Source organism: Carettochelys insculpta, chromosome 25, assembly GCF_033958435.1.
Source record: "Carettochelys insculpta isolate YL-2023 chromosome 25, ASM3395843v1, whole genome shotgun sequence".
NCBI lineage: Eukaryota > Metazoa > Chordata > Testudines > Carettochelyidae > Carettochelys > Carettochelys insculpta.
The window spans coordinates 17,499,318-17,509,525 of NC_134161.1; the positions used below are offsets into that span (position 1 = coordinate 17,499,318).

General features: G+C 42.6%; 1 protein-coding gene across 1 annotated transcript in view; it reads right to left on the bottom strand.

The window, feature by feature from the left end:
* The window catches only part of CDON (cell adhesion associated, oncogene regulated), a 105,445-nt gene extending 95,538 nt beyond the window's left edge, over nucleotides 1-9,907 (bottom strand). Inside the window, exon 1 of the mRNA XM_074977207.1 lies at nucleotides 9,804-9,907. The gene's annotated coding sequence lies outside the window, so the exon portion shown is untranslated. The remainder of the gene's footprint in view (nucleotides 1-9,803) is intronic.
* Between the last annotated feature and the right edge of the window lie 301 nt (nucleotides 9,908-10,208).

The window sequence follows — 10,208 nt, forward strand, 5'->3', positions numbered from 1 at the left end:
AGGTCTTGGCTTGGGGATAGGCCTCCAGGGTGGGATGGGGCACAGGGCTAGACCAGGCCAGGGCTATTGTGGCAGAAGCCATGTCATGGACCTGTGGCCACAGTCAGTTGGAAGATGGGCTAGTTTGGGGCTGAGGCTGGGAGTGGGACAGCCCCTGAGTCCAGCTGCTGCAGGCCCCTGTGCAGTGCTAAATAGGCAGGTGTATGGCTGTTTAGCCACACAGTTCATTAAGAATTTGGGTTAAAATCTTTACTGCACATTATTTTTAATCACATTGTTTAAGAATAATAGAATGCCCATAATAATCATGATTAATCAGTTTAATTGCAATTCATTTGGGTTAATCACACATTAACTGCAAGTAATCAACGGCAATAAAATTTTTAGTGAGGTTTCTTCCTCCTCCTCTGTGGTAACACTGCGTTCTTAGGTACAATACTCCTCTGTAAACTCCACTTCCTTATACCTTTAACCCTGACAAATGTTTGTTGCAAGAGGGAGCATTCCATCAGTCCACTGGGTACAGTATTCCCTATTCTACGATGTTGCCAAAGTACAACAGCATTACTACTACTTAACCACTGCACGCCACATGGAGCATAGGTCATCTACAAGTCTCCCCCACTTCACTCCGTCTTCAACAGCACTGAAGACCTGCAGTCCAGGAAGGGGGAAAAGGACGACGAAATTCAGGAAGCAGCTCCTTGTTTTGCCACACTGAGTCTGTCCCTGATTCACAACCACTGCAGAGGTCAGATATTAAAAAGAAATGTTCCTGTGTAATTAAGGAATGAAAGTATCATTGAGGAGGTATACCTGAAAACTCTGAAAAGGCCTCATGATCCTTCCTAAATTAAAACATCTTTGCATGGCACAGTAATACCTAGGAAGCTTAAACTTACATATTGAGACTGTTTGAACACTACTTCCTTAATAGTTGAAAAACCTGTTGTTGCCATTCCAGAGGTGAACTCCCTCAGAGCATACAAATACCCCTGAGTAAAGCATCCTTGAAGAAGGCACCAGCCCGTCTGACCTTGATTAATAATCCATATTCCTATAAAGAAATTCGCATTCCAGTCACATTTCTGATTTGTAATGGCGTGGGATTCAGACAAGGTGCTTGAGAAGAAATGGATGCATCTGGATTCCTCTTTACCTACGGGCTTACCACCAGTAGTGCTCATGTTTTTGTGAATGCCATTACTAGCGTTGAGAGACAAGAATCACAGAATAGAATACTAGAAATGGAAGGAACTCAAGAGGTCATTGAGTCCAGACCCCTGCACTCCTAGCAGGACCGAGCACAATCTACATCACCCTTGAGAGATGTTTATCTAACCTGCTCCTAAGCATCTCAACAATGGAGATTTCACAACCTCCCTAGGCAATATATTCCAGCACCTAACCACCCTGGTAATTAGAACCAGTACTGATTGTGGCATGTGCCATATGAGAAGTAAACATAATGAGTTTGAGCAGCTAGGCACTATTGTGGCCAGAGTAGTGTGCAGGATCTCTTGTATCCAAGCATTTTAGAAACTCAAACTTTTGGTTATCTTGTCGTCTCTGGAGCACAGATAGCACAGTGTGTGTGTTGGGGGGGGGGGGGGGCAGAACGCAATAATTTTTTACGTGGGAAGGGGTCAAGGGCTGCACTCTTCTACGGAGAGGGTGTGGGGTCTGGGATGGAGGTTTTTGACGTGCGAGGGCATGCTAATATTTTGGTAAGTGGTCAAGGGCTGCACTCTTCCATGGAGAGGGTGTGGGGTCTGGGATGGAGGTTGGGAGGAGGTGGCAGTGACCATAGGGTGGTAGTGATCGGGGATTGGAGTGCAGGGTTCAGAGGGTATGGTGCAGGTGAGGATTCTGGCCTGGGGCATGGGTGTAGGAGGGGACATTGGGTCTTGGAGGGAGTTGAGATAGGGTGCTAGAGGCAGGCTCTGGCTGGAAGGTTCTTACCGAAGCAGCTCCCAGCCAGCAGCACTCTTGGGCGGATTTCCCTGTCTGCCAGTAGCCCCAGCCCCCTGGCTGTTCCATGTGGCTCCCTGTGCTTGGGGTGTGGGAGGGAAGACTGCTTCATATCCGCCCCATGCCTCCTGCATGAACACAGTTTCTCCTCTCTTACAGCTTCTCTGACTCCATACAAATTAAAAAGTTTGAACTTTTGCAACCTCTGTAGCTCTGAGTATCAGAGAAGTGAGTTTCTGGAGCATCCGTTAAATACTTATATCTATTTATTTCTTAACCCCTTATGCTCACTGGTTTTTGGTAAACAGTTCATTGAGAGACGTGGATTAAGCTTGCCATTTTAAGAGATCTTCAGCAAGCTGAATGTCTGAGGCTCCTAATGCATAACTCCAATCTGTTTTCACACACACACACCTTGGCCTGTTTCATCGACCCTTAACAAAATAGAGAAGGTTAAACAATGACTACCTCTTCTCAGATGAGTGCAAATGGAAAATCCTAAAGTAGGAAAATGAAGTTTAAGTTTCTTTGGCTGCATGCCATGATTTACTGCATCTCATTGACTAATGGTTTATTATCCCAAGAGATATCTATCCTCAGAGAGAGTGGGGCCTGATGGTCGGTAGCTTCAGGAAGGGTCTCTGCTTTCAGTTTAAGCGATTCCCTCACCTGGGGCTGCCTGTACTTTATTACCTGTCTTGTCTTACCTGGTGAAGTCTTGCAGGAATACTTGGTGGCAACATCCTTTCAGCCCATATACAGTATGCTGTGCACTAATTTGTGACACATGAGGAATAAATCCATCCACCATTAACTAGATGGCTCACAGTTACTCTATGCAGCACATTCCAATTACAGGAATAGGGCCTTAGTTTGGGTCTGATTACTTCTTAAACTGGGAATGAAGGGCCTAGAGTTGCTGTCTGGAGTCATTTTTAATATCTCCTATGGAGAGACCTGGCAAAGGCTTTACTTGTCTGGGATAATTTAGGAGGATGTATGGGGCCTTTGATCAATCTGCCAAGCCATTTGAGGAGCTTTAGCTAGGGCTACATTCAGCTTGCTTGCAGTCAGTTGAACATCATGTTTTCACTTTTCAAGAGAGGCTGTTGCTCATCTCTGTCCTTTGTTGGCTCCTGGACCAGGGTGAGTGTGCACATTTCAAAAGATATTCTATCCTCCACTGTGGAACTCAGCAGTTAGTAATGAGACACATAGCTCCCCCTCTGCTGGTTATGGCATAAGAACATATTTATGTATATCCAATGATCTTACTAGGAAAGGAAGATCCAGTCTACTACAGGCTATAACCTCTCTAATCTGGAACTCTGTCAGCCAGCAAACTCTGTAGTCTGGCATGATTCTAGTTAGCTGGACAACCACATCATGGGTGTGACCAAGTTTCCCAGGGTCGCATAAAGTTGATTTATAGCCACCGGTCCTGGCTCTCAGTGTTCTGTGCTGTTATTTAGGTGTGATTTATCCCAAATAGCTTCTAAAAGCCCAGTACGCAGCAGAAGTGTTAGCAATGTGCTAGAAAACATTGACCTCCTATCATTCAGCAAATTCTGTCATCCAGCACTGGTCAGCTCCTGAGGGTTCCGGACAAAAGAGGTTCAACCTTTAGTCAGATTTCTAAATAAAGCAGGATTTAAGAGCCAGACTATGTGAATTCTGTTCCCAGTTCTGCCACCTTTACTGCACTAATGCAGGTGAATCATAACATTTTTGCCCTTTCTTTTTCAGAGTCTTTAAAATGGAGATCATAGTGCATGGGGGGGGGTTTGAAGTTCAACAGCTAAAAATCTTCAGACAATAACATTACTTCAACTTGTATTATATGTATGTCTTCTTGTACCATGGTGCAACAAGGTGAATAAAAGTAAGAGTTACTCTGATTTTGTGGATTTAAATCAAACCGTGAGATAACGTCAAACAGCTTAGGTCTAAGAAGAGCTCTTTAGAATCACCTTTTCATTTTGGAAAATGAAGGCTTTTAATCTCCAAACCTAGACAAAAATACATAAAGAAATATAAACCAGCAGCCACTGTTCTATCGCATCCCACATGAGATTTAATTCTGCCTTGTGCAGAGCCTCACAGCTGGCCAGCAGAGGGAGTACAAAGTAGCTAACACTGTTCCCATTACTGCTTGATAAGCATCAAGAATTCTGGAACACAAACAACACAGTAAACAAAATAGAGGCATCTTAGATTCGACAAGAAACATAAAAGGAGAAGAGGCAAAACTCAGCCAATGTCTGCAAAGGGATGGGGGAAAAAAAACAAGACTGCCCTCATATATACTTTTCGATTTAACTCCTACCAAAGGTACTGCAAGCTAACAGTTACATTTCTGCATCTGCGAGGTTTGAACCCAGTTCTGTTGCTGCCCGCTTTGCTCCCACCCCGCCATTCAACACACACTGTAAATTGGGAAATCTAGCAGCAATATCTCAATATGATGTAACTGGTTCAGGATCAATACACAATGTGGTTTACTCTGACGCAGGTACCATTTAGTAGTGTACAAGTGGTTAAATGTACTTCTAAAAATTCAAATCGTATGTTAATCTAAATATCAGAGGGGTATCCATGATAGCGTGTATGCACAAAAAAAAAGTTATGAGGCACCTTATAGGCTACCAAATTTATTGGAGCATAAGCGTTGACGGATCTGAAAAAGTGGGTCATTACCTACGAAAGCTTATGCTCCATTAAATCCGTTAGTCTATAAGGTGCCACAAGACTTCTTGTTTTTATGTGGATTCAAGGATCAAAAAATATTTTATTCTAGAAGATCTACTATTTACTTTAAAAATCCCATTACTTTTACTCTTATTTTTATTCCTCTACTACTTAAGCTAATGAGATCTCTTGGTATTTAAACTTCCAACTCTAGCTTTAAATTGCTAAACAATTTTAAATGTTAATATTGACATGAACTTCTGTTTGTTATTTCACTTCACATTTGAAGGGGGAAGAGTACTGAAATGCTGTGGAATCAACCAGGTAACAATCTCCTTTTTTACTTCCCCTCCTGTGCCGTAAAGCAGACATTCAGTAATGTTGCTGTTTGTGGGTGTGGTCAGTCCAGGTGGTAACTACAACTAATTCTTATAACTAAAACCCTACAGTACAACTGGATTTTAAGTAATCAGATTACTGGCGTATACATATGCAAATTGTAGCACAGTTTTAGCTTGTACCAACAAAAGTCACCTTTGTTAGTTAGGGCATGTACTATTAAGTTTAGCAAACTATGGCAAATTCATGCCATGAAATGTTTAAATAATGATATACAAGACCTGAACATCTTTAGAATACAACAGGAATGTTAAGTATTGTTGCCACCAGCAACAAAGTTGTACAATACTAAATCATATCCTCTTCCTTAAGACTTTTCTTTTTTTAATAGACAGCATGGCACCACTTTGTTGCTCAGTTTACTTCACACAAAATGACTTTGTGAAACTGTCAACTAAACTCTCCAAAGTGCAACTTTGGAGTGGGATAGATGTCTCAGAGGATGCCCTGTTTGTTCAAGAACATGAAATGAAGACTTCTGTCAATAAACCAACAAATGTGAAAGTGAGTGACTCTAGCTACCAGGTAATCCTAATTATAGACAGCAGTAAAATGAACAAAATCTTTATATTCAATAGTGAGTTTTATCATCTTTAACCTGTATAGATATCCAAACAGTGCATTCACTAAATTTGACACCTAGTCAAAACTCTACCCAAACTTAATCAACCTTAAGACTATGAATTCAATGTTGCTCTTGTACAACCTGATTCTAGGAACTTCATTAAGTGAAATGCAATAAAGTAGCTGTATTATTGCTTTCAGAGAGCAACATGTACAAGGGGGTAACTAAAATGTGGTCAGATTTATTAACTTCCCAATCCTTTCAAGTTAAGACAATGAGACAAAATATGGGGGAAATATTTTAATGCTTGGTAATTTTTCCAAGTTAAAACAACACTTTACAAATTTCTTAAGGGACTATGTAAATTTACTTAGTGGGATCATTACAGGAAGCACTAAATTCAAGACCAGTTACTAAGATTTTTACTTTAATAAAAAAACAAAAACAAAAAAAACACATGATCATATCAAGAAAGTCTTAAAAATACAAAAATTATTTGAAATCTCAGGACTTTTTAAATGCCAATGGAGAGTTTATTAAGAATCACACTTTTTTGCTTTGGAGTTGGTTACAACCACACTAACATCAGAGAAAACAACATGATAGGCAAAAATATCAATTTTAAACTTTTAAGAAGAGAGGATATGAAAATGAGTTCAGGCATTATAATTTTATACCTAGAATGAACTGGGACAATAATACAAACATCAATAATTATTTCAATTGACTTCTGTCATGACAAGTTAAAAGAAACAATCATATAAATTTACTTTCTTTGGAAGACTGTACTAAACCCTCAAATAGTTAACAATTAGAGTCAAGGCAAAACAGCTGACACGCTATAAATTGCTTTTAGAAATTCACCAGGCTTGAAAGTGTGTTTTTATGTTTGTTTTCCTCCAGTTTGTTTCTACAGTTTGAGAAATAACAAGTCAGATGGTTTCAATAAATTGTGTGGATGAATTCCTCTCAATGCCCAATACACACCACAATTCCACTTCAAATACAAGAAGTATAGGCTAACAGTGTGCTTTTGCGTTAGGCTTTTCTCTTACAAGATAAGCTGTTAAGTCATGCCTTAATGTTAGATCTGCCAACATATGATTCTTCTAATACAGCCTCCTCCACCCACTGTCAACACTGCTATACTCTCTCTCTCTCTCTCTCTCACCACTACAACCAAAAAAAAAAAAAAAAAAAAAAGGCACTGCAGGGCAGAAATTCCTCAGGTGCTCGCTAATGGAATTCCCAGGGTCTCTGAGCCGCTTGGAGGATCAAGAGATCTCATAGCCCCTGCTGGGGTAAGGAGCAACGAGTCTGTTCCATTTAATCAAATACAGAATGAATTTTCAGCCCTATTCACTAGGCTGTCTGCAGGGCTCCAAAAAGGCACCAGGCAGCTAGAATCACACTAATGGGGCTCTTTCAGGCAAGTATAATTAGTTTGATTTTTAAAAGCTGCATTAATAATATCACCTCAGTACTATTATTCAGGTCATGTCAGTGATACTGTAGGAAATGAAAGAGAATCTTAAAAAGGGGTTTATTTTCCTGTAAACTCAGATTTTGAAAATGAGTCAATATTATTCCATATCTCACGATTCCTTACGTTTAACCAGAAAATATAAAGCTATCTCCTTTACTCAGTGCACTTTAACACAAACACTGAAACTGGTACCAACTGACCTTATTTTAGAATTAATGCTAAAAAAGGGCCATTAATTATAATTTTATGATGGGTTTACATTCTCCAGGTTTGTGCATGACAACAAATACAAAATAAATTTCTCCTTTAAAACTCTCATTTTTGTTTAGATCACACAATACAAAGTCTGCTACAAGACAGAAAGATACAAAAAATCCCTGCCTCAAAGAGACTGCAATAGACCGATGATAGGATTCACTGGGGAATTCAGAGAAAATAAAACTACATTCCAGTTTATTCCTATTGTAGTCAATACAAGAATTTCCCCTTGAAGTTGTTTAAAAACAACAGACAGAATCCACAAATATATAATTTTCATTCATTTTGCAGTCTATATATACAGTTGCAAGGGGAAACATTTCCTATGAATAAGATTTCCCCTCATCTACACTTTAAGATAAAATAAAGAGCCTAAACAACTTAATCTAAACAGCAAAGAAAGTCATGAAAACGTTTTGTCTAACTGCAAACTAGTCATGTCTGATGAGACAACAGAACAATTAAATTAGTTTTACCTTTCAATTAAAATGACAAGAACCTCCACTCAAGGGCACAAACCTCATTCAGGTCTGCCTTGCTGACCTGCATACAGTAGTCCAATGTTAATTTAATTCACTCACTTCAAAGCCAAACCACCTGCAACAGCAGGCAAGGACTGATGCAAACCTGCACTTGCTAGATCAATGAAGTCCAACTCTATGATCCTTTATACTTTTTGATATGAAGTTCTGATGAAGTGAGTCTGTGCTCACGAAAGCTCATGCTCAAAACTTTTCTGTTAGTCTGTTAGGTGTCACAGGACTCTTCGTTGCTGTTACAGATCCAGACTAACACGGCTACCCCTCCGATACTTTATACTTTTTGATACTGAAACCTGAGATGTGCTGAAACATTTCATACACAAGATGAAGCTTTTGAAGAATCCAGGAGCAATCTAAGTAGGGATTTACTAGACAAAAGTGTGTTTCAGTCATTATCTCTCACAAATAATGATCTTGGAATCTATTGTTTAACCACTGAGTGTGCATCTTCCACTCTAGATTATCAATTAAACAAGATTCTGAATGCAGTTAAATATTAAGAAGAATTAAGCACACTTCTGAAACAGTCATAACACTGGCTGAATTCAGCTTCAAGGAAGTGCAAACTTTTCCCTATTGGACAGCATTTGTCTACTTTTCTGAGATGTTCATTTGTGCAGCATACAATTTCAACCCACGCCTAACAGATAGTGGCAGTCCATGCTGCTCCTGGTTAGTAAGAATGTTTTCTAGTTCAGCTAATTTAAAATTTCCAAGCAAAAGCTGATATTTCATCCTGTTCCAACATCTGCCGCTATTAATAGTTTTAGGAAAGATAAGCAGCAACTTACAATTTAATGCTTAAAAGGAGCCCTACTGACTGTTAGCCTGACCATCTGAAACTGACAGCTGTGTGTCTCAGTCACATTTACCAACTATGTGCCAGGCACTGTCTTAGTTCTGATACGTAGGATTGTCTGTCTATGAGGTTCAAGTGTATTATTATTGTACTAGGCAGGGAAATGACTGAAGAACAGGTTGACTATGTTCTGTTGCCCTTGGTTTTGCTCTGGGAACATTTGAGAGCTTAGCCTATCAACATCAGAGCTTAAAAGTGGCAATGTCAGAGTAACCCTCTTCTCTCATATATGATCCAGGCAATTTAGGAAGGCAATCAATCAGTCCTCTGTCTCCTCTAGGTTTCAAGTAGAAGATCTGAGGTGATGTTTATCAAAAACAAGTCTACCATAGATTCAGGAGAAGTAGCCGGTATCTGCCGATATTTGTCTCCACAAACAACTATTCCTCACACACCCCACCCATCTATATTCACGGGAAATTCTATGGTACCTATAGGGTGGAAAGTCATAGCAAGGCCTTGAAGCATCACAGGAGGATAAAGAGCCCAGCGTAACATCCTTCAGTGCTAACACCAACCAGGAATAGCCTCGTGCATTTCTCAGAGGACTAGTCACTGGAGCTTACAGAATGGATACCACGCTGGCTGGCCCTCCCTAACACATCACAGCCCCGTGCACACGGCGACGGAAGGAAATTGCCGGGGACCTGGCCCTGCAAGCACCCAAAGATTATGTCACTTACACACTCACCAGTTGCAAGGTTTGCAGAAGGCCAGAGCTTAGCTCTTCCACCCCGTCCCCAACCCCCACCCTGAGCCCCTCCTCAACCCCAAGTCCCCCATTAGCGCCCAGCCCCCCCCCACCCAACAGCGGCCCCCGCTGCCCGGCCCCCCCGGCTCTGATCTCCCCACCTGGCACTCAGACCCCCCGACTCCAATCCTGCTCTCCCTGCCCATAGCTCACCGGACCTCGCTCCCCTCCCACTTAGCATCAGCCCCTCCGACCAAACCCCCGGCTGAGCGCCCGGCTCCCCGCAGCCGCCCCGCCGGGCTCCGCGCGACTCCCCTCAGGCCCGCCACTGCTGCGCCCGGTACCTCTCAACAGCCCCCGCGCCCGCTCGGCAGCTGCCCCCGGGGCATTCCAGAGCGCGCGCCCGATCCGATCCGAACCGGACCCGCCATCCAACACCCACCGCCGCCTGGCGCACACTGACCACACTCCGCTGCGGGGCTCCGGGCAGCCCCTCCCCCGCGCGCGCCAGGACCCGCCCCCACCGCCCAGCGCCCGAAGGCGCGCGCAGGCCACGCCCTCGGCCCCTCCAGCCAACGGCCACTGGCCCCGGCCCCGCCCACTCCGCGCGGAACATACCAACACGGTACGCGGGGGGCAACTCGTCGGTCAGACGCACGTCTCCTCTGGCCCCGCGCGATGCGCCTTGGTCAACACGTGCAACAAAACCCGCCCAAGGAGTCGGGGCGCTGCCGGCCCTGTAATGGGCC